Genomic DNA, 24670 nt, shown 5'->3' with positions numbered 1-24670 from the left:
TCACATTTCTTTTGCATCGTGCCTCAAAGATCTCAGTCAATTAGGGAGTCATTAAATAATATTCCTGTTCCTTGCCACCCTCTCCACCCCCGCACCCCCTGCCCGCCCAAGTTTGCCCCAGTTGAGAGAAATGGCACAAAACCGGGGAGATGGAGAAAGAAAAGCTAGCTTTGTTACAGTCCGAGCTGATGGGAGAAGCGGTTAGATGTGCAGCCCCCAAGGGCTGCTGGGTATCCTCCCTCCTTTGGACATTCTCTCCCTCCTGGGCCCCCAGCAGACAGAGCCTGCCCAACAAAGGCACCCTCTTTGCAGGCTGGGAGATCCACGAGAGAGGCAGGAAGGCTCGGTTTATCTCGCACACTCTCCTTGCTGACGACTCAGGCATGGAGGAGTGAGTGGGAGAGGCTGGAGAGGTAACGTGGACTTTATTTACCCTCCAGAGAGAATGAAAACTTCCTTTCTTCTGCAGAATTGTCCTTTACCCTCCAGACCTCTGTGCCATGCTTCCCCAGTCCTCGGCTCTGAACCCAGGGCTTGTCCTGCTTGTCCCACCAAACCCCTCTGCTGGACAAGACGCTGTCCCTCGTGTCCTCACCCTTCTGCACTACACGTCCCCTACCTCAGCATCCCCCCTCCCTCTTCCCTGGGATCGGCTGTAGGCGAGATCTGTGGCTTTCCATCTTCTCTGTGAATACTTTTCGTATTTATCGTATGCCGTGTTCAAAGAGTACTATAAAATAGTTCCCATTTTCTAAACCTCTGTACAGTTTATCCCTTTATTCACTCCGGTTTTCCCCATCCTTCATTTCATCTTTCTCATCTGTGGGTACACGTGTGGACATCTTGCCCCTCCAATTAGATTGCTGGGGACAGAATTGGTTGCTTCTGACTGTCTTTTGTCCCTGTCCCGGGGACTAGGCTAATGTACAGTGCAGCGTTTCTGTACGTAGTGGGTATGTCCTGGCTTGAGCTCTCTAGAAAACAGACTCTGAAGCAGAACTCACATGGGGAGGTTTTAAGAGGAAGTACAATTCCAGAACAGCAGTAGTGAGGGACTAGAGGAGGAAGGTAATGAGCTACCACACTGCTCAGAGCTGCTCATGAAAGCACAGCTCGTGAAGCTCTGTGGCATGCATTGTCTTGCAGACAGGTCTCAGGAAGGCCTGTCCCTCACAAGAGTCTGTCACGGGAGGAGAGGCAAGGAATTGGCCTTTTAGCTCCTTCTTGTCTCCTGTCTCTCACTGGCCAAGGTTACCCCACTGGGCTTTAATTCCTGCTTCCAGGTTGTGTTACCCAGTCACTGTGGTCAGCCTGGGGGTCAGCCAGATCCTCTACTCCACAGCATGGTGTCCCCGGGAATCCTGAAGCAGTGGGAGGAACCAGGACCTCCATAGTACCACTTAAGGTGGACTGGGATGTCCGGGCTGCTGTAGCTCTTGGCACACTTATCACGACAGAGACTGAGCTAGAGCCATCACCCCTAGGGGGACTGAGACCTGGGGCAGTGTTAGGAGACAAGAGGGAAGCAAGGGTAGGGACTTTACACAGAGCAAGCAACCAGAGAAGTGGTGTGGGGGAGAGGCAGACACATGTGGAAAAGCACATAAAGTGGGTTTAATATGGACCCAATAAATAGATGTTAGTGTAAAAACTAAATATAACAAATGTTGAATGAATCTGTATTCACTTCTGCTGGCCTCCTATGTTTCTACCTTACTGGTATTATTGGGATAGACAAAGAGGGATTTGAGGCTTAGCACAAACTTAAGAAAGTACTAAGGGATCAGAGTAGAGGAAACATTTTTTTAAAAAAGTGTGAGATCAAGGGAATTTATCAAAGAAGGCTTCCTGGAGGAGGTGAGTTTGGAGTTGTCTTTTAAGGCTATAATTGTGAGGATTTCTAAAGAGGAGGGAGTTATCTATAAAGGTCAGAATCTTAGAATCTAAGCAAAATGCTAGGTTTGGGGGTAAATTTTAGACATCTATTATGATAGTTCAGCTTCATCACTTTTTAAAATAGATGTAACAACAATCTAGAAAATTGCTATTTCTACTTTGGCTCATAATCCAAATTTTGGCAAAACATAAAAGAGCCTTTGCCTTTGAGATTAAAAAAATTAAAGTTGATGGTATCTAGTGTTGGTAAAGAAACGGAGAAACAATTTTCTTATACATTCTTGTAAGTATTTGAATACAGCCCTCTTGGAAGGCAGTCCTATATTTTTATCAAAATTTGAAATGCAAATTATTGACCTAGAAATTCAATTTTTGGGGAATTTATACATAAATATATTTGTACGTTTTTCATTACAGTTTTGTTTCGAGTAGTTAAAATGAGTTCAAATGAAGTATCTGTCTGCAGTGGAATGGTTAACAGAGGTGTATGGGGCACATCATGTTATGTGTCTATTACAAGAAATAGACCCGTTTGTACTGGTGTGGAAGGATCTCAAGACACATTGAAAATGTTTTGTGGTAAAAGGGCATACATGGTATCAGCCCAGTGATATAAGAAACAACAAAGATCAAAACTAAAAAAAAAAGAAAAAGAAAAAGAAATCCTGACCTAAGGATTGGGACATTTAACCTATTTGCTTCTGTATGTATTCCCCTGCCTAATTTGGGGTGGGGAAACCCCTGCAAAGGTATCATCCTGCAAATAAGAACCAAAGTTCATCTCCCAGAAAAGGTCAGAGGAAATGTTCATGTTATGCTTAAAAGTAAAGAAGGAGAAAACAGATAATTGGGAAGAAAGCCATAGGTAGTTCTGTACCAATGACATTTCACAGAACTTAAGACGAGGAATTCTTTTTTATGTACTGAAGAAAAACAAATGCCAGCTGTTTAAAAAGGCCTTTTATAGGCGGAAGTGGTGGAAAGTCAGAAAAGAGTATTAAAAATCAGAATATAATAATGTAACTCATTGTACAAGGAGAGATTTTTGAAAAATAGAGAATACTGAAAACAGTATAACATTTTGATTTTATTGTGTAGATTAACAAGTTTTACCCGGACAAGATGAAAAGCTTTAGAAAACCTGTTTTGATGTAAGCAGGACAGTGCAAACGAGACATTTTTCTTTTCTTTCTGTAACTTAAATACCGACCCCAGGTGGAACTAGTATGTAGAAAAAAATCAGTTTCAAAGATCTGAGGACCCTCCTCTGCCCAGTCCCTGAGAGGAGCTCAGACATGCAGCCCCTCCCCCCAACGCTTGCTACAACAGGCTCCACCCCCCACACCCCCCACACCCCTTGAGGTGACTTGATCTTTCCTTGGACGACAGTTCTGCTGATTACAAACTTCTTAGTACTCTATTGAAGTAAAATCCACCTGGGGGGAAGGTTTACCTCTAATACACTTTAGAATGAGCTTTAAAAATTGATCAAGGCCTGGTCTCCACCCTGGACCAATTAAGTCCCTGGGAATGGGGCCCAAGCATCAGCTTGTTTCTCCCAGTGCCCCAGGGGGTTGCCTGTGCAGTGAGGATTGCCAACCCTTCCACCTCTGGAAACCCATCAGATTTTTAAAGAGCACACTCTCGTGTTTCCCCTTCATCTCTTCTCCGAGAAAATTATCCTCCAGTCTTCATGTGAGATGGCGTGTAATGTTTTAAAGGTCTGTATGATGGGTATCAGCTTGGGTTGAAATCACCCTTACTAAGGCTTTTCTTTATAATTGGGGGACACACAGTTGTAGTGACATGAATCATATTACAAGAACACAGACCAAAATTTGATCATGGACTGTTCAGTATGTACACATGGGCTTGCATTTTTATATATATACAATTAATAAAGTTCGTCAACTTGAACTATAGGGTCTATTTAGTTGTAGCAGGTAGACTAGAATGCAACGTAGGCCTACAGACGTGAGAGTTTCCTGAGTTTGGAATCTAGTAGTGAGCAGGTTCTTCTGAATCTGCTTGTATTTTTTAAGTGTTTTTTAAAGCATTCTGCTTTTTGTAATGATTTATTGAATTTATTTAAAAACTATTTATTTAAGAGAGAGAGAGAGCCCAAGCAGGGGAGCAGCAGGCCGAGGGAGAAGCAGGTTCTCCACTGAGCAGGGAGCCTGATGCGGGGCTCGATCCCAGGACCCTGGGATCATGACCCGAGCTGAAGTCAGACGCTTAGCAACTGAGCCACCCAGGTATCCCTTTTGTAATGATTAAAAACCAACCCAGAACAGTGGCAGAAATAAGTCAAAGGTGGGACACATACGTGGCTTGATGTAGTGGGCATTCAGTCAACCAAATACAGTTTCTTTTAGAAAGAAAGCTATAACAATATAATTTTTTTTCTTTTGGTTTTGGTCTAGGAATTTGTAACTAGGAATTATGATTTGGGTACTGTAGAATCTCGGTTTCCTTCAGAAATCTATGCATATTATTTTATGTGGTGAGTATTCAGTTTCTGTGATTGGTGAGGATTGGTTTTGCCTGGAGAAATTGTGTTAAAGTTGAATTTCACCACAGTTCTCATAAGGGGACACCTAAAACAATGTGTGTGTAATGTGTGTTCAGGGTAGGGGGCTAAGGCACTGTGCCCCCCTCCAGAGAATACCATGTTCCTGGACCCCTAGCTGGGCCCTGGGATGAAGGTGGGGTGACCTGGTCCTCAGGCATGGTGCCTGGAGACTGGGGTGAGTTGAGGGATGGTGACAGGGATGAAATGGAACTGAAGCATGGCCCAGGTATTGGATCTAAAGAGGCCAACAGCGGGTGTCCGATAGATGGGGAAATTTGGGGAGGAAGGGTTGAGGGGAGCCCCAGGTTTTAGTGCCACTGTAGCTGTCATAGGCTGTTAGTAGGAGGGAGCTACAAGGGCTGCTTATTGAGAGTGCGCTTACCTTTGTCCTGTAAGGGATATAAACTATTTCGTCTATTTCTCTTGAGGAAAAAAGTACAATATGGCTTCATTTAGCTGAAGTGGTGGCAGTGGTCAGCAGTCTGGAAATCCTGCCTTATCCTCGTCCACGTTTCTTGTACTGCTCTGCCCTTACCCACCCTGACTTTGCTCTCGACTTCCTGCCTGTCTGTGTGCATTTGTGTGTCGCTGATGAAAGGGGTTATGTCCCTCCGTGGCGATGTGCTCCTCTTCTCCTGTGTCACCTGGCCAGGTGTCCCACATCCTGCCTCACCCTGAGCTGCTCCCCGGACATGTCCCACCTCCTGCTCCTTGACGCAGAGCCTTCATTGACCCGATTTCCTTTTGGGGTGCATTGTGGGGACCGGAGGCAGCAAGGACTGAGACGGGCCATGCCCCAGACTGTCACAGTTCTGTCCCCCTACCACACACCGTCATCCCAGTTACTGGTGGAGACCATTTCTTACTGAATGGTTCCATTTCTTTCTCTTCTAATCCCTTTGAGAGAGCTCAGCCTCGGAGAGCAATGAAACTCTAGGCTCCATGGCTTCTTTCCAGCTGGGCGCAGTTCTAAACTGCACTCAAAGCCAATACTAATTATGTTCAAAGTTTCTTATTAATAACAGAGTAAAGACATATGTGAGTGAATATTGAATATTAATTTTCTCTAATGAAAGGGCTTGGCTGTTTCATTATGGATGTCGGCCATCCTGGTATCTATAGACGGAGCCGTGGCACAGAGCCTTAAATGTCAGGAGGGGATGATGGTGCCCTCTGGCAGGAAGCTTCCAATTTTCTGGGACAGCTTTTCCCACATTCTTGCTAAAAGCCTGTGGGTAGTTCAGTGGCTTGGCAAATAGAGCAAACCTGCTGGATTTGAACCACTCTCATAGAGAATCCATGATCGAATTCTGGGGCCGTAACAGGTTCATTTTTACATTCCCTGTGTTTAGCTTTTCTTAGATAAGTACATGTTTAAACTAGCTTGTGAATTTGATTTAGTTTTAAATCCACTCAGGAGAACGCTGGGCTCATAAAAAGTTACCAGTTTCACGCATACACACGATTTACGCTCTGCCTTGTGGAGCACCTCATACACCATAGTCTCTTAAGAGTTTGGTTCAAGAATTACTGCAAATTATTAAAGCCAACCTCTGAGTGTCTTTGCCGGGTAGCACTTTATTAAATATCAGGTTTGTTATTGTTTGCACTTGAACATGACAAAATCACTTCTTTAAAAAGATTCTTGCCAATTTCATGTCAGTCACATCAATATATCAGGTCATTTTTTTTTTTTTGCATTTTCAAAGTATAATTAAATCTTTTTTTTTTCTTTTTTTATTGAAGTCTTTATCATTCTGTTAGTTTCAGATGTACAAGATAATGGTTCAATAATTCTATACAGTACTCAGTGCCCGTCCGGATAAGCGCACTCTTCATTTCCAGTATATATTAGATCAATGGTTCTCGACTTCACATGAAGATCCCCACTCAAGACCTATTAAGTCAGAATCTCGGGTGTGTGTTTTGGGCACTCAGGATGGGGTCTTAATTTTTTATTTAAATTTATTTATTTTCAGAAAAACAGTATTCATTATTTTTTCACCACACCCAGTGCTCCATGCAATCCGTGCCCTCTATAATACCCACCACCTGGTACCCCAACCTCCCACCCCCCTGCCACTTCAAACCCCTCAGATTGTTTTTCAGAGTCCATAGTCTCTCTTGATTCACCTCCCCTTCCAATTTACTCCAGCTCCCTTCTCCTCTCTAACACCCCTTGTCCTCCATGATATTTGTTATGCTCCACAAATAAGTGAAACCATATGATAATTGACTCTCTCTGCTTGACTTATTTCACTCAGCATAATCTTTTCCAGTCCCGTCCATGTTGCTACAAAAGTTGGGTATTCGTCCTAATTTTTTAAACAGTTTTATTGAGGTAATTAACATACAACAAAATGCACATGTTTAAAATGAACAGTCTGAGGAGTTTGGACTTATGCATTCCCCTGCGTCACCATCGCTCATCAAGGCAATAACCACACCGTCTTTGGGCTCCCGAGTACCAGCAGGGCTGAGATCGAATCGCAGTAGACACCCAAAACCATGAGCTGCTTACAGCATATCATTTGTACTGTATTCTCATCTAATATTTAATAATAACAACATCAATGGCAGGGGCTCCTGGGTGGCTCAGGGGGTTAAAGCCTCTCCCTTCCGCTCAGGTCATGATCTCTGGGTCCTGGGATCGAGCTCTGCATTAGGCTCTCTGCTCAGCAGGGAGCCTGCTTCCCCCTCTCTGCCTGAAAAAAAAAAAAACAAAAAACAAAACCAACAACATCAATGGAAATAGTTAATTACAATTTCCCAGTGTATCCCATTGTCTCTTTTGAGACATAATATGACCCATTAAGACAATGAGGAACATTACTGTTTTTTATGTCAGGCTAATAGTGTTCTGCTCAAACTCTCTGCCCCAGGAAGGACTGTCTCCACATATTACCTGGTGTTGGAGACTACGTGGATCCTGCTCTGATAAGTTCATTGCAAAGTTCAAGCTTTTCACAGTAATCTGGGCTAACATGGTAGAGAGCAGACTACCAAGCTGCAGATGTATAGCCGGGGTGGGGCGGTGGGGGGCTGGGGGACAGGGCTGTGAAGGACCTGCCCGAAACCTGGCTAGAATGTGTGCTGGAGCTGCTCTGTCCAGGCACCCAGCCTGAAGTCAATTGATCACCAGTTCCCAGTGAGGAAAATGGAACTGTGTAACTGAATAAGTCTCTACCTATCAGTGGTGTAAGAACTTAGCTGGCTGTTGTGTGCCCAGGTGGCTCAGTTGATTAAGCATCCTGTTCTTGACTTCTACTCAGGTCATGATCTCAGGGTTGTGAGATCAAGCCCAGCCTGGAGTCTGCTTGGGATTCTCTCTCCTCTTTTGCCCCCGCCCCCCGCTTGTACTCACTTTTTCCTCTCTTAAATAAATAAATCAATCAGATCTTTTAAAAAAACAGAGAGAGAACTTTACTGATTGTTTTCTAGCCAGTGCTAGTAAAATAGTAGATCTTTAGAAAGTGATGTAGAAAAGCCAAATGGAATAGCATTAATGGCCCATACAAGGAAATTGGTTAAATGAATATGATTTATTCATATGGTAGACTATTACCCAGACACCAAAATTGATTTTGTAAGATATTTAATGACTTGGGGAAATGTTTGTTTTGAGTTGTTAGGTGAACAGAGCAGGTTACTAAATAATAGTTTAATTTATTACACCACTTCTGTTTTGAAAAATGTGTACAGACACACATCCATACAGAAAAAAATAAAACATGTGGAAGACATAAAGACCAAAACATTGACAATTTTTATTTCTGGTGGTTGGAGAAAACATTCTATTTTAATGTTTTTCTTTTAATTTTTTGGTACTTTCCATATTTTGAAAAATGAAAACACTTTTTTTTAATCAGAAAAAAATAAATGCCACTAAAAATCAGCTGCAGAAGATTCCCCAAATAAAAACTCAAACCCTGTCTAAAACAATCCAGTCAAAATGAAGTACAGAAATAAAAATCATTAGCATTCCGGCTTCGAGCTTGTGCGTTACCCAGTAGGCGCCCACTAAGTGCTTCTCCAGCGATTTGAATAATGACGGAGCTGCGCAAAATAAATAAACCCCCGCTCAAGTTGGAACCGGCTCCGTTGCTTTTCAGAGTCATCAAAGCAAATTTGTTTTGTATATTCTATTAAACTGAAGTTCGAGGTTGCAAGGCGTTTGTATTACTGTTGAAGTGTGTTGGCATTTCATTTCATTTTGACGGACTCCCGCTGTGATTCAGCAAGAGGCCAGGGTGATACGCAAATTAGCAGGTTTGCGTGGAGGGGCGGTTGCATTCGTTCTTGAAAACTCATTTCTGGGGAGTCTTCTCTCGGAAGTGGAGGAAGACCTGAAGTGCATCTACCCACCCCTCACGTTGTGGTAAAGTGGTTGAAGTCTGGCGGGGGCTCCCTGAGTCTGCGCGTGCGCCCCTTGCACCCAGCCCTCTGCCCTGCCCGGCCAGCGCTCTGTCCGCCGCTGTTGCCACTCGCGGCTCCCCCCACCTCGCCCCTTCTCTGCCCTGCTTGGTGTCTTCTCATTCCTCTGTCTTCATTCATGCACCTGCACTTTCATCGCCCCTCGCCTAAAACCACCCCTCATCTCTGCTGCCCCCCTAGCGTTACCACTCAGTTTTACCCCTTTCTTTTGCTGCCGGCGGCTCAGTGAGGAGGGCAGTTACTTATTGCCCAATCCCAGCCTGACATGCTTTCTCCCACCTCAGGATGCCCCCTGCAATTTATTGGCACTTCACAGTGAGCGTGTCAGTCACATGCTTCATCCGCTGCTAGGCCAGACCTGTTCTTGTCTTTGACACATTTCTCCCTCTACCTCTGAATTCCCAGAAAAACAGTAGGCCCTACAGGGACTGATTTCTAAGACTTTAGGGCATCTTCCAATTCAAGAATATGGAAAGCTTTGTAGTGTGTTTGGCTTTTCCCATGGGACACATTGCCATTAAGTGCTCTGTGCTTTTTTTTTTTTTTTTTTTTTTTGGCATATATGTATGTTCTTCGACTTACAATGGGGTTACGTCCTGATGAACCTACTGTGAGTTGAAAATATTATAAGTCTAAAATGCATTTAGTACACCTAACCTACCGAACATCACAGTTTAGCCTCTGGCCTACCTTGCTTGTGCTCAGAACGCTTACATTAGCCAACAGCTGGGTAAAACCATCCAGCACACAGCCGATTTGGTGATAAAGTGTTGAATATCTCATGTAACTTCTTGACTATTGTACTGAAAGTGACAAACAGAATGGCATGTGGGTACAGAATGAATGGTTCCCTGTGTGTGACTCACTGACCCCAGTGATCGCATGGCTGGCAGAGCTGGGGCTGCCAGCTGGGCCTAGCATCGAGAGAGGATGGCCCAGCATATTGGTAGCCCGGGGAAAAGATCTAATTCAAAATTTGAAGTCCATTTTCTGAAGACTGCATATTGCTTTCATACCATCCTAAAGTCAAAAAATCCCAAGTGGGACCATCCTAAGTCAAGGACTGTACCTCATGTCTAAACTTAATTGGCTTTCCAACATTAACTGAAGTTTTATCTCTCAGCGTCTTCCCCTCCTCACAAAGTTTTGGTTTATTTGTTTGTTCGTTCAGTAACAGCCACAGAAACATAAAAGGTATGCCATATGTCTGTTAGCCATTTGTATGTCTTCATTGGAGAAGTGTCTGTTCATGTCTTCTGACCATTTTTTGACATGATTATCTGTTTTTTGTGTGTTGAGTTTGAGGAGTTCTTTATAGATCCTGGATATCAGTCCTTTGTCTGTAGTGTCATTTGCGAATATCTTCTCCCATTCAGTGGGTTGTCTTTTTGTTTTGTTTAGCCATCAGGGAGATTCAAATCAAAACCGCATTGAGATACCACCTTACACCAGTTAGAATGGCCAAAGTTAACAAGACAGTAAACAACATGTGTTGGAGAGGCTGTGGAGAAAGGGGAACCCTCTTACACTGTTGGTGGGAATGCAAGTTGGTGCAGCCACTTTGGAAAACAGTGTGGAGATTCCTTAAGAAATTAAAAATAGAGCTTCCCTATGAACCTGCATATCTCGGTATTTACCCCAAAGATACAGTGCTCGCTTTGGCAGCACATATACCCCAAAGATACAGATGTAGTGAAAAGAAGGGCCATCTGTACCTCAATGTTCATAGCAGCAATGGCCACAGCCGCCAAACTGTGGAAAGAACCAAGATGCCCTTCAACAGATGAATGGATAAAGAAGTTGTGGTCCATATACACTATGGAGTATTATGCCTCCATCAGAAAGGATGAATACCCAACTTTTGTAGCAACATGGACGGGACTGGAAGAGATGATGCTGAGTGAAATAAGTCAAGCAGAGAGAGTTAATTATCATACGGTTTTGCTTATTTGTGGGGCATAAGGAATAACACGGAGGATACAGGGAGATGGAGAGGAGAAGGGAGTTGGGGGAAATTGGAGGGGGAGACGAACCATGAGAGACTGTGGACTCTGAGGAACTAACTGAGGGTTTTGGAAGGGTGGGAAGTGGAAGGTTGGGTGAGCCTGGTGGTGGGTATTGTAGAGGGCACGTATTGCATGGAGCACTGGGTGTGGTATCTAAACAATACATTCTGGAACACTGAAAAGAAATTTAAAAAATAAATAAAATTTTTTTTTTAAAGTGGTATGCCATAGCACCAAGTCAGACAGACCCCATTCAAATCCCATCTCTGACATGAACAAGCTCTCTGACTTTGGGATGCATATGGTGCTTTAATATGCCCATGTAGAAAACCGGTATAATAATGGCCACTTTGTGGAATTACTGTGGGATTAAGTGAAGCTTTGTGTAGGAACTTCTTAGCCCCTCCTCTGGGCCATGAAAGCCTCTCACTGAATGCTGGAGCACATGTCCTTTCTTCCTGGCTCCCTCCTTTCATACCGGAAATTAGGTTCAGAATAAGGAAACCACATCGAGGTGTGGGTGCTGGGCGGTCAACGAGTTTGTGTATTTCCAGCTGGTGTCCTGGCAGATGGCTGTGTCACACTCTCGGTGAGCCTCCCGGGCAGTCACTGTGAATCACCAGCCACAAACATGAGGCCACGAATGCCAAGGGTCTTGTGTCTCTGCTTTGCTTAACCAGCATGATCCAGCCAAAGAATCTGAAAGATTAGAAAATATACATCGCAAGTATTAAAGCAGCAGATGGCATTCATGTGTTGGCAGTTCCCTGTGCCATCGAGTGACTCACACGCCCCTAGCCATGGTGGAGGGAAAGGGGAACGCCACATTGCCTTCCTTTCTTGGAACTGCCATGTTTTTCTTGTCTCTGATGCCAGTGTCTTCTCACAGGATTTGCAAGAGAAGAAAAGTCTCAGTGTTCTGGAAATGCTAGAAAACGTTCCCAAACTTTCTTAGCGTCCTCCTAGCAACGGACCCAGTGACTTCCTCCTCATTTCTTCCGGGTGGTACTGCTCTCGTGGTGTTTGTCACCCTTGGCCACCTACTAGCCATGCCACGCTGGGCCATTTGTTCCTTTTCTACGCTTGTCCTAGCTTTTCCCTCCTATGGGATGAGATCATAAAATCACCTACCTCGTAAAGTTGTTATCAACTATATGGATCAGATATATGCCCAAAGCACCCAGTATAGAGTAAGCTTTGTATGTATCTTGTTCTGTACTCGTTCTAGCTGCGTAAACAATGAATGCAGCCATGGGTCAGCGGGAATGACCTAGACTAGTAATCCCCAAGCTCCCCGTTAACTAACTGTAATGAATTACTGGTAATTCACCTAACCCTACTGAAGCTTTGTTTTTATCTGTAAGCTGGCAAGAAAAATACTTGTTTTTCAGTGTCAAGTGAGATGACTTTTGTGAAAAATAAGTCGCAAAATGCCATTCAACACAAGATGGTATTACCGGCCCTCATCTCTGTCTTTGAACAGAAGCTGCCCAGTCTTTGTTGTCCTGGCGTATCTCTCAGGGCAGTACATTGACCCCAGTGGATCAAACGGTAGTTTTTGAATGAACGGTGGAAACATTCGACACAGCAGAGAAAAAAGAAGCAAGGCAGGAAGGGATCCACGTTCAGCGGAGATGGCGGGAAATCTACAAGCACGCTCGCGGGCTGTTTTATAGGCGGGGCACGATGGGCGGTCCCTCTGAGGATTTCCAGTCTTACTTCACACAAAGTTGGGGTTGGGGGGGGGGGACCCGTAGTGTCCAGTTAGAGCAGGGAGGACAGGTTGTGTCTTTCTGGACAGGCACACTGAGCACCAGCAGAAAGTACAGCTTCAATGGTCTGACAGGGATCGTGCAGACAGAAAAACCGAAAAAGCAGACAGGAGAACTTAAAGAGTTCTTCCGTGTAGGGCTCTTTACTCTAAAGAGAGATCCCGTGAGGCTTATGGTAAGCTAAATTAGACAAAGCAATTGAGATCTTTGGGGAACAATTTCACTTTGGCATGGGCAAACCAGATGACCTAAAATGACAGATTCTGCTAATTTCCATGATTGCCTCCGGGAAGGATGGAGCTGACTTGGCTCAGTTTTTGCAATATGTTTCTCAAACATAACTCCTTGGTCTACTGCACAGGTAATTATTCTAATGAAAAAGTTCATGTTGCCAATTATCTCAACTATGACCTAATTTTCTCTAATGATGCTAGAATCTAATTCTTCTGGGTTTTGCCGTTTCTACTGAGTTAAATGTTAAAACCTTTATCCAGCAGATGAATTGCTTGGTCAAGTCGGTTTATGTAGCTATTTATAGCTTCAGGATGATTCGCAGTCAGTTTGGAGAGTTGGTAATTATTAATTTTAGGTAATGACATTGAGACTAAAAATACATTCATTTTTATTTATTAATAGTTTGGATTTTGCTATTTTTAATAACACTCTTTGTGACATAGTGCCTTATTTAGCATTTTTTGTCATGACATGAATGTCATTGTAGATGGCATCCTTGTCTAATTTGTCCATGGCACGAAGGTGAAAGGCAAAATGATTATTCTGGAAAGGCAGCATGGAGAGGTTGAGAATTTTGGGGCAAATTGGAGTAATGAACTCCATTTTTAAAAAGTGAAATATTAATGGGGAGAAAATAAAGCATTTATTTGGTTCCGACAACAATACCTTCAGAAAGATAAGGGAGCTCTTCGTAGTCCACCTGACTCACAGCTGTAAGAACAGCCAGTAAATGAGGTTCCTCCAGTTTAGTCTGTATGTATAGCGTGTTTGGAGTGGTAGAGAACAGAGAGACTCAGGGCCCCCTGAGGAGCTGGGACTTCCCAGTCTGGGTCTGGAAAGTCGGGCATTATCAGAATCAGACAACCTCAGGGATGCCTTCTCTCTCTCATGGTCCCTCTTTTGGCCTTTCTGCTTCCCTCGGCGTATTCCAGAAGTTCTCCTCTGACACGTGACTTCGTCTCTAAATCCCAGAGAAAGCTGGTTTGATTGACGTGGCTGCTTATCATCTCACTTCTGGCGCAGGACCCTTGCACAGAGCTACCTCATGGATGATCCACCAGCCTCTGTGGGACATCCCTGCAGCAGATGCCCACTGCGGTCCAGTCAGTGGCCACCTCTGCTCAAACCACAGCTCACCACTGCTTTTTGGAACAGTGGGCTGTGGTTGGGAAGCTTACATTAGAATGGGAATCTGGATATGTCTCCAAAGGCCAGAACTGGGACCAATGAGTAAAAGCCGCAGGAAGCGAGGTTCAACCTAATACAGAGTCTCTTGAAATGGAGAAGGCCATAAGCAAATAGGTGGTTGGATACAGTGACCTTCTAGGCCCCCTCCAATTTCCAAAAGCATGTGTTTTTTTTATCTTTATTGCCACTCTTTTATTTCTTCCTAGAAGGGTCTAATGAAAACCATCTTTTTGCATTATTACTAAAATGAGCCATGAAGAAAATCCTGCCACCATATAATTAGGATAGGCCTAAGGTGTCAGAAATAATAGTGTTTTTGCCTTAGCCTCTTAAATAAAATATATTTTATATGTGGAATATTTGTAAATTGGATTTTATTATAGTCAATAACAATGCCATTTAAAGAAAGGGGATAATTTACATAATGTAAATGTAATGGGGCAGCAAACTACAACAGGGATACTACTGCAAGATGGTTGAAGGAAAGTGTGAGGATGTTTGATCATTTTTTTCCAAATGAATTGTAAACGATGTTCCAGATACTTCAGTTAGGCTTTTAAATTCAGATTCATGATAACCTGAGTCAGTTAGGGCAGATATTGGTGGCAAATCTTCAGATACTTGCCCAAGCAACTGAAGTATCTAAAGTAGTGTAAGGAAATTTCAGTGTTCAAACTATTAATTTGGAAGTGTGTGTGTGCGCACATGTGTGACATTGTGAGTGTGTGTGTGTATGTGGTGTATGTGTGTGTGGTGTGCTTGTGGTATTGTGTTTGTGTGTGTGTGGTGTGTGTGGCGTGTGTGTGGCGTGTATGTGGTATATGTGTGGCATATATGTGGTGTGTTTGATGTATGTGTGCGGTGTGTGGTATGGTAGGATGTATGGTGTGGTAGGTGTGTTTGTGTGTGTGTGTGTGTGTGTGTGTGTTGTGTGTGTGTTGTGAAGGGAGAATAAAAATCATTCCATAAAATGTTAATCCTGTCACAAACAAGAGAAATTAGCATTTAATCTAAGAAAATCTGAAATCACCAGGAAGACTGCAGGATGCCTCTGTTCCCACTTGCAGCGTGAGAATGCACCGTGACCAAGCAAGATAAACCGACACCGAAGCCGACACCGAATGGAGTAGCCTTACCTCCAACTTTCTGTTAACTGTATTCCTCCCAGGAAATACATGGTTAGGAGAGAGACTAGCTTTGTTAAAATCCTAGTTCCCCCTTTCTGGAGACAAGACTAAGCTCACTTGGCTTCAATTTCCTCATCTGTAAATTATAAATAAACTATTATAATAATATTAGTTGGGTCTGAGAATTTTGTGAGGATTGAAGCACTTCTTAGCAGGGTCCAGCTCATATGAAGTGCTGTCGTTTAGCTAGTAGAATTCTTTCTTACCTTTATTATTCTGTAAGGGGTGGGAGCCCAGAGAGCCTAGTGCTGGTGTGGCTCCTTGTCTTCTGGTCTTACCAGCCTAGCCGGAGAGAATCTTGTGTCCAGTTGACATACCTCCCCCAGAAGACTTGATTCTGTCCTAGCGGTATTCTTTTGCTTGGACCTTGCCTATGTCACTGTACTTCTCAGAGCCTCAGTCTCTTGTTCTCGAAAATTGGGGCACGGTTTAAGTTTATAGGGTTTTAAACTTTGGATAATAATAATTTAAATCACATTTGTTTTATTTTTTTTAAAGATTTTATTTATCTGTTTGACAGAGATCACAAGTAGGCAGAGAGGCAGGCAGAGAAAGAGGGGGAAGCAGGCTCTCTGCCGAGCAGAGAGCCTGATGCGGGGCCTGATCCCAGGACCCCTGGATCATGACCCGAGCTGAAGGCAGAGGCCCCAACCCACTCAGCCACCCAGGTGCCCCTAAATCACATTTGTTTTAAAACAAACAAGTTATCAAAGCTGCAAACCGTTAGGGAGACGCCGAATGTTAAGGAGAGGCCGAATATTTGAGCTAGATGAGCCATCAGGAAACATCTTCTCTGACTTTGTGTCTTTGGAAGAAATGCTGATTTCATGTCAGGGATGGATCTGGCCTGGATGGAGCCAAGCCAGCGATACTTTCTACAAGCTCCCCTGGTGCCCACAAGGTTGGGAAGCACTCAGCAAGCCCAAGGTCAGACCCTTCGCGCTGGGAGCAGGTCTAGCCCTCCCTCCTCCTGCTCTTCTCGCTGCACACTGATCCCAAGTTTTGGGTTCAAAGAGGTTTTCTGAATACTCTTTTCTGTGACTTTTTCCATTTCTCTTGAAAGTGAGGTATTAAGCAAACACAATATTCAGCGCTTCTGTAAGGTGGTTTCCATTTAATGAAGGCTTCATTCCCCGTCTTTCTACCTTAACCTTGTGCTTGTTTTCTTACGGTGATGTGTTTAGCAACCCCTTTTGTTCCCACACACTCTTTTCTCACCGCCTTCAAAGCCACCTCTAAAATGTAATTGCATTGCTGAGTTCCTCCCTGACATCGTCAACCTTGATCAAATACTTGGCTCGTCACTGTTTGTTCTTTTCGGTCGGTATTAGATTTTTAGATTCTTCCCAGCCGCAGCCTGTGTGCTGATGTGATTGTAAGGGAACTGGTATTCCCATGAAGTATTAGAGCAGAATAAGATCAAGTGCCTTTTTTTCCCTCTTTAATTTGTGTGCACAGTTGTTTCCTGCTGTTCAGGGGTCATTCAGACTCCTATCCTATACTAAAATGTAACTGGAATTATGTTACCTGTTTTCATTACCTGTGGCCAATAAATAGATGAAAGTCTTAAGACATTGATGTTCTTAACTGCAGAAATTAATCATGGAATTTAATATGTATTAAGTTCCCCTTGTCGAATTTAGTAGGATGGTAGAATGAAATATCAGCTTAATAGAATTAACTAACCCAAAACTATTTACACTCTTCTGTGTTTTGTTTTGTTTTGTTTTCCTATTCAGGAATCCTTGTGATAATCTTCCTCAGCACAGCACCCACTGCCCTGTTTGCTGAAGACTTTGGCCAAAGCTACTCTGAGCTGTTGACATCATTCTGAGAAAAGGACAGCTTTCAAGCATCAGGGAAAGGTTCAGGAGGCTTTGGGCCCCAGTGGATCTTCTGAAGGTGAGAGCGAATCAGTTTTCTCTTTGTCTGTAGAAATCTAAATGAGCTGTTTTGTATTCTAAAATCCACTTCTTGGAAAAGAGTGTATAAGGAAATAGATTATTGAAAATTCTCTACAAAGAATTGAGAGCTTTTCTTTTTCAGGAGAATTTTTTAGTAGCTATGAAGGAAATCAAGTGACTATTTTGATGCAACAGGAATTTATTTGAAGTTGTAGCTCTGATCTAAGAAGACTTATTTGAACACACATGCACACGCGCGCACCTTGAAAAATCAATAACATTTCTCTTTTACAGGAGTTTCTTATGTATTTGGGGCTTCTGAGAGCCTTCATATCTGCCTTGCCCTGCCTTTTAGAATTTTTTAAAGGATGAAACAAAATAATATATATGAAAGCACTTTGTAAACCATGAAGTCTTATTTGCGTAAGTAAGAAAAACAATTACTATTTCCAAATATTTGAAATCCTCTAAAATACTCTTATGCCCTCCAATCTATTTTTATTTATAGTTTGATTCATTTTTATTTTGATTTTTGTAAATTTCGCTAGGATCTCAAGAAGCAAAAGTAGTAAGTCTTCATCTTCAAGGAATATCTGTCGAATGCAAGAGACAGACACGATGAAAGTGTATTGAGAGTGCATCAAGGAAGGAAAAAGACATTGAATGTAGCCTGTGGCCAGAAATTCTGTGTGTAAAATTAGGCTTCTTGGAGGAGGTGACCCCTGAAAGGGCCCTTGAAAGATGAGTAGGAGTTGGCCTGGTGGAGAGTGGAGGAGGGTATTGCCGGCAGGAGCAGTGGGAGAGGTGTGAAGCCTGCATGCAGAAGTAGTAAATTGTTCAGGGTTGTTGAACCACAGGTACGAAGAGTGTGTGTGTGTGTGTGTGTGTGTGTGTGTGTGTGTGTGTGTGTGTATGTGTGTGTAAGCACTGAAGGTTTTAAGATGGCAGCCATTGGTATTTTAGTTATGTTACCTCAGAGAGACTGTAGAGAAGCACCTGGAGGTGAGCAAGACTGAAGGAAGACTTCTTTTGGGCGGACCTGGTGAAGAGATGAGAGGATGAATTTAGAGAGGAAGCAGTGAGGAACAGAGGAAGAGAGCTTTCACAGAGCTAGACTGTGCTGCATGTGGTGATGGTTTGGGCATTGGAAGTGAGAAAATGTTAGGACCTGCGATTCTCAGGTTTCTGCCTCCCATGACATAAAGGGAGTTTAGGGGGTAAGCAGACCCTGTCTTGAGGAGGAGAGGACTTTGAGGTATACACGAGACGTCTAGGGGGAAATGTGCACCGGGCAGCTGGAAGTGTAGGCATGGAGGTTAGGGGAGGGTTCCAGGCCAGAAACATTGACTTGGGAGTTACAGGCAATAGTTAAAAATCTTTTTTGAAATGTAACTTTGATTTTGTACTTAAGCTTTCAAAGTAATCAGACAGAAAAAGATGAAAATCATGATTTCACTTATATATGGAATTTAAAACCCAAAACAAATGAACACACACACACACACACACACACACACACACACACCCCAAAAAGAGACTCACATACGTAGAGAACAAATTGGTGCTTGTCAGATGGGGGGATGTGGGGAGATGGGTGCAGTAGGGGAAGGGGATTAAAAGGTATAAACTTCCAGTTACGAAATAAATAGGAGCACCTGGGTGGCTCAGTTGTTTGAGCGTCTGACTCTTGGTTTCGGCTCCGGTCATGATCTCAGGGTTGTGGAATCGAGCCCTGCGTTGGGCTTCGCACGCACCAGGGAGTCTGCTTGAGGTTCTCTCTCTCCCCCTCTCCCGCTTTGTCTCCCAGACCATGCTCATGCACCACGAGCACACGTGTGCTCTCTCAACAAATAAATAAATAAGGGTCTTTTCCTAGGGACAAATGTGGAGACTTTATTAGTTTGGTGAAAGGAAATTTAAGCCAGTATTTATTTATTTTATTTTTTATTAACATTTAATGTATAATTTGCTTCAGGGGTACAGGTCTGTGATTCATCAGTCTTACACAGTTCATAGTGCTCACCGTAGCACAAACCCTCCCCACTGTCCATCGCCCAGCCACCCAGTCCCTCCCCCCCGCCTCCACTCCAGCAACCCTCAGTTTGTTTCCTGAGACCAAGAGTTCCTTAAGGTTTGTCTCCCTCTCTGGCTTCATCTTGTTTCATTTTCCCCTCGCTTCCCCTGTGATCCTTTGTCTTGTTTCTCAAATTCCTCAAATCAGGGAGATCATATAATTGTCCCTCTCTGATTGACTTATTTCCCTTAGTTCCATCTACATCTGGTTCCGTCCATATTGTTGCAAATGACAAGATTTTAGGGGTTTTGATGGCTGCATAGTATTCCATTGTATATATATACACCACTTCTTCTTTATTCATTCATCTGTTGATGGACGCCTAGGATCTTTCCATAGTTTGGCTATTGTGGACATTGCTTCAAGCCAGTATTTTAAAAAATGAATAAATAAATAAACAAATAATGAAAACCCTAAGATTTCGGAGTTGTAAGCCAGTGCCATTCTTCATTTGAATTCACAGTATTTACAGAAATTAGGTAAGGAACATGCTTTGTTTTTCAAAGGGTAATTCTTTTTCTGTTTCTCTCCTGGTTTCTTATCTAGTCATCACCTTCAGTGCTCTGCCCAGGATTAGAGCAGTATCCTCGGGAGACGGAGCAGGATCTTTCCTGCCTTCTTCAGGGTGCGTCAGGGTCTCTCCTTCGGGTTTTCCCAGCATCACGCAGCACGTCATGAAGGGAGGCTATTATAACAGAGGCTGCACTGTTCCAGAGCAGTCTACCCCACTTAGACATTACTCAGAGCCTTCTTTGAGGGAATGTCGTGGGTAAAAATTTTAAATTCAAATAATACAGACAATCATACTATTTTGAGTGAATTTTATTTGATTACTATGGCTTTAATTAGCTTACTGACTTTTTCCCTTAAGACCTGTTAGAAAATCACAAAATGCCTCCTTTTTACTCTTTCTAGTCCGTTTCTTTACTATCTTTCCAGAAACTTCCCAGATCCGCTAATCTATCACTTTCACTTTTACACAAAAGGAAATTAATTTGAAGCATAATTAAGTAAATGACCTAATGCTAACAGCTGGAGTCAGAGCCCTGGTCTGTTGAAACTCAGGCTTCCCCTTGCACCTACTTACTTTCTTTTGTTCCACGTCTTTAGTGCCCTGTGAGGTTACCTAGACATCTTAAAGTAATAAGAAATTGACTGAAGTCAGTCCGTTCACACCGACGGCATTTGCCTTGGCCAGTTGCTGTCCTCTCAATAAACAGATTTCGCTTTATTATTTTAGGCCTCGATGACCGCATTTGATTTTGTTAATTTAAAAAGTTTTTTCTTGGGACGCCTGGGTGGCTCAGTTGGTTAAGCAGCTGCCTTCGGCTCAGGTCATGATCCCGGCGTCCTGGGATCGAGTCCCACATCGGGATCCTTGCTCCGCAGGGAGCCTGCTTCTCCCTCTGACTCTGCCTTCCACTCTGCCTGCCTGTGCTCGCTCTCGCTCACTCTCTCTCTGACAAATAAATAAATAAAATCTTTAAAAAAAAAATTTAAAAAAATTTTAAAAACATAAAAATAAAAAAAAAAATAAAAAGTTTTTTCTTGTAATATTTTATTTATTTATTTAACAGAGAGATTGAGAGTCAGAGAAGGAACACAGCAAGGCGGGGTGGGAGAGGGAGAAGCAGGCCTCCCACTGAGCAGGGAGCCTGATGCAGGGCTCCATCCCAGGATCCTGGGGTCATGACCTGAGCTGAAGACAGATGCTTAATGACTAAGCCACTCAGGCACCCCAGTTTTAAACTTTTTAAACATGGCTTTTTGTTTGTTTGTTTGTTTGTTTGCTTAAGCTGTTTCCACTACTGAAATGTAGGATCCGTGGAAAATCAAAACCACCCATGTTTCAGTTCTAGTTTAAGAAAAAGATAATCATCTCAATATTTGTCATCCAGCCAATTTTTCCATTTTTTTTTGTTTCTTTTTTTTTTTTTTTTTTTTTGATTTTATTTATTTATTTGACAGAGAGAGAGAGAGAGAGAGCAAGAACATGCAAGAACAAGGAAGAGGGAGAAGCAGACTCCCCCACTGAGCAGGGAGCTGGGATCATGACCTGAGCTGAAGGCAGACACCTAACCCACTGAACCACTCAGGTGTCACCCCCCAATGGGTACTTTCAGTCACAACAGTTTTGTTAGCCACATTTTCACACAATTCAAGTACTGGCTGTGCAACCCAGTTTCCAGTTTTATTTGCCCTTTAAAAAAAAAAATATTTATTTATTTTTTAAAAAAATATTTATTTATTTATCTCTCTCTCACAGAGAGATCACAATTAGGCAGAGAGGCAGGCAGAGAGAGAGGGGGAAGCAGGCTCCCTGCTGAGCAGACAGCCCGATATGGGGCTCCATCCCAGAACTCTGGGATCATGACCTAAGTCAAAGGCAGAGGCTTAAACCACTGAGCCACTTATTTGCCCTTTTTATTTTATTTTATTTATTTGACAGAGGGAGAGAGAGATAGAGCACAAGTAAGCAGAGCACCAGGCAGAGGGGGAGAGAGAGAGAGAAGCAGACCCTCCACTGACCAGGGAGCCAGATGTAGGGCTCGATCCCAGGACCCCAGAATCATAACCTGAGCCGAAGGCAGCTGCTTAACCAACTGAGCCACCCAGGCACCCCTTATTTGCCCTTTTTATTATTTTTTAATATATTTTTAAAATTTATTTGACAGAGGTCACAAGCAGGCAGAGAGACAGGCGGGGGAGGGGGGAGCAGTCTCTCCGCCGAGCAGAGAGCACAACTTGAGGCTCGATCCCAGGACCCTGGGTCATGACCTGAGCCAAAGCCAGAGGCTTTAACCCACTGAGCCACCCAGGCACCCCATTATTTGCCCTTTTTAAATAAAATACAACTTTCATACATTAAAAAAAGGGGGGACATTCATTAATTATTTTAAAACCAACTCTCTTAAGGCCAAGGTATTTCTGATTTGGTCAAATACATTGCAGTACTCAATGGATTTTGTGTCTAGAAAATGAATTTATGGAAAAGCTGAGTTGGTGTAGCTTAGACGGATGGCACGTGCTTGCGAGTTGTAGGTGGTCTCAAGGACAATGGATTGTTCTCTGAAGTTCACAGAGTGGCCAGTCATTGCTGTGAGAGCAGTGGGCCATGAGTCGTCAGAGTGCGTGTATAGAGCCTGATTCACTCATCCCGAAAGCCGCTGTAACAAAAGGAGCTTACACTTGTGTGTGTGCAGGGCCCAAGAAATAGGTCTTCCTGTTTTGGTCTCTTCCTTTTTTCGGTCTGTGCCTCTCTCTGCATCTCTTTTTCTGTCTCACTCATGCCCTGTGTGCAAAAGACACAAATGAACATGATGTCTCCAAAACGTGCAACCCATGACACTTTGTGTGTATGGAACTGGTGTGGAAATGGTCTATCGTGGGTATGGGAAGCAGGTGAACCTCCCTTCGTCTGGTAAGGGGGCTGGTTTAGGGAGATGTTGATGCATTCGCTCTCTGCATAGCTTGGCTCTGTGGGCAGAAAAACAGCATGAACAAGGATGGACAGATATGGGAATCACTGAAGACAGCCCAAGATGGGAGGGTGGCTGGGAAAGGGTGCGCCAGCCTTTCTCCACTGTAGTTTGGCTTAGCCATAGGGTCTTCTCCTGAGCTCTCTTGCTGTGGGCAGGACAGAGAACGCAACAGCACTGGCCGGCTGCGTTCTGCTCCCCTGCCAGAGTGGGTATTGCAAGCGCTATCTTGCAGACAACACAGTGGATAGAGTTTATGGAAGCTGTGGAGTCACCACTTAAAAGTATTTCGAGTTTGGGGGGCACCTGGGTGGTTCAGTCGACTAAGCACCCAACTCTTGATTTCAGCTCAGTTCGTCGTGACCATGAGATTGGATCTCAGGGTCATGAGATCGAGCCCGGCATGGAGATCCATGCTAGGTCTGGAGCCTGCTTAAGATTCTCTTTCTCCAGCATCTGGGTGGCTCAGTGGCTTAAGCCTCTGCCTTCAGCTCAGGTCATGATCTCAGGGTCCTGGGATTGAGCCCCACATCAGGCTCTCTGCTCAGTGGGCAGCCTGGTTCCCTCTCTCTCTCTCTCTCTCTGCCTGCCTCTCTGCCTACTTGTGATCTCTCTGCCAAATAGATAAATAAAATCTTAAAAAAAAAAAAAAAGAAAGAAAGAAAGAAAGAAAGAAAAGATTCTCTTTCTTCCTCTTCCTCTGATCTCACCCCCCACCCACACTCTCACTCATAAATAAATAAATAAATGATAAAATAAAAATAGATAAAGTATTTAGAGTTTGAAATAGTTTCCAAGTATTGAAGCCCTCCTTCCACGCAGTGGTTAGAGCATAGAGTCCTGCTGGACGAGGGTTGTTGGGAACCACTCCTGTCAGAAAGGAGAAGCCACAGGTGAGTTGCCAGGGTGAGACTTTGAACGGGCAGTCTGCCAACAGGCTCAAATCGTATTTAACAGTAAAATGTGTTCCCCTCTGCCCTTCCGTGGTGTGGGATTTTAAAAAGAAAGGGGAGAGGAAATGCTGAGCCGCCAACTTTTGATACAAATTCAATCCCACTATAGAGGTCACAGACTACATCAGCAATTTGGGGGCCATTTTGGTGGAGGACAATGATGACGAATTTCTAATCAGATAATGTTGCTGCCTTTGAATTTTCACTCTTCACTGCCTTTCATTGTTTGCGTACTTTGGAAATTATTCTTGATTCAGGTTTATTATTAACTTTTTGAACTCCAGATTCTGTCCTGATATCTTGCCGCTCACGTTACAATGAGCACGGTGACTGGAGAATTTATTTTTGCAGTCATTAATAGAATAGCGAGGCAGCATAATATGAACTAATGACTCCTCACATTTTCCCATCATATAAGCTGGATTCCATATCCCCCGGGATCTACTTCAGACCCATGCCCTGATAAACGATTCTTGCTCATTGTTGGCTTTCTAGCTTTTTAAAAGCTTCTGCAGAATGGATACATAGCTAACAATAAAAGATAAACACGTTTGATTTTAAACGTGAAAACTGTTTCTGATCTCATTTGTAAAGTGGACAATGAAACAGAACTTCCACTTCATGATCGATAGCCAAAGTATTTGGGCTGTTTTTTTGTTTTTTTAAGCAAATTGTCCTAAGACAATTATGTCTTTTTAATACTGTTTAGAAAATAAAATCTGTGAGAAGAGATAGAGGATTAAAAAAAATTATTGAGAAAAAAAAAATTATTGAGGGCGCAGCACTACGAACAAGGCTTTTTCATCCCTTATATCATCTCTCACTTGGAGGACGCGTATATTTTAATCAACCAGGACCGTTCAAACACGCGACATCCACTTGGATAATAATTATGTTACCGGTATTGCAAATTATTCTCTGTCCTTCCTGTTACCTTTCTTTGCTATCAAAGCTTTCATGTTTTGTTCAGA

At 43.3% G+C, this 24670-nt stretch overlaps 1 protein-coding gene across 28 annotated transcripts in view; it reads left to right on the top strand.

Moving 5' to 3' along the window:
* Window positions 1-24670, top strand: part of NRCAM (neuronal cell adhesion molecule) — a 268299-nt gene that overhangs the window by 42694 nt on the left and 200935 nt on the right. For all 28 annotated transcript variants that reach the window (XM_032304574.1, XM_032304601.1, XM_032304599.1 and 25 more), the window contains exon 2: window positions 17029-17191. The gene's annotated coding sequence lies outside the window, so the exon portion shown is untranslated. The remainder of the gene's footprint in view (window positions 1-17028; window positions 17192-24670) is intronic.

This window comes from Mustela erminea, chromosome 11 (assembly GCF_009829155.1).
Source record: "Mustela erminea isolate mMusErm1 chromosome 11, mMusErm1.Pri, whole genome shotgun sequence".
Classification (NCBI taxonomy): Eukaryota; Metazoa; Chordata; class Mammalia; order Carnivora; family Mustelidae; genus Mustela; species Mustela erminea.
Note: the sequence above shows the minus strand (reverse complement) of the source record. Positions and strands in the feature narration are given on the sequence as shown.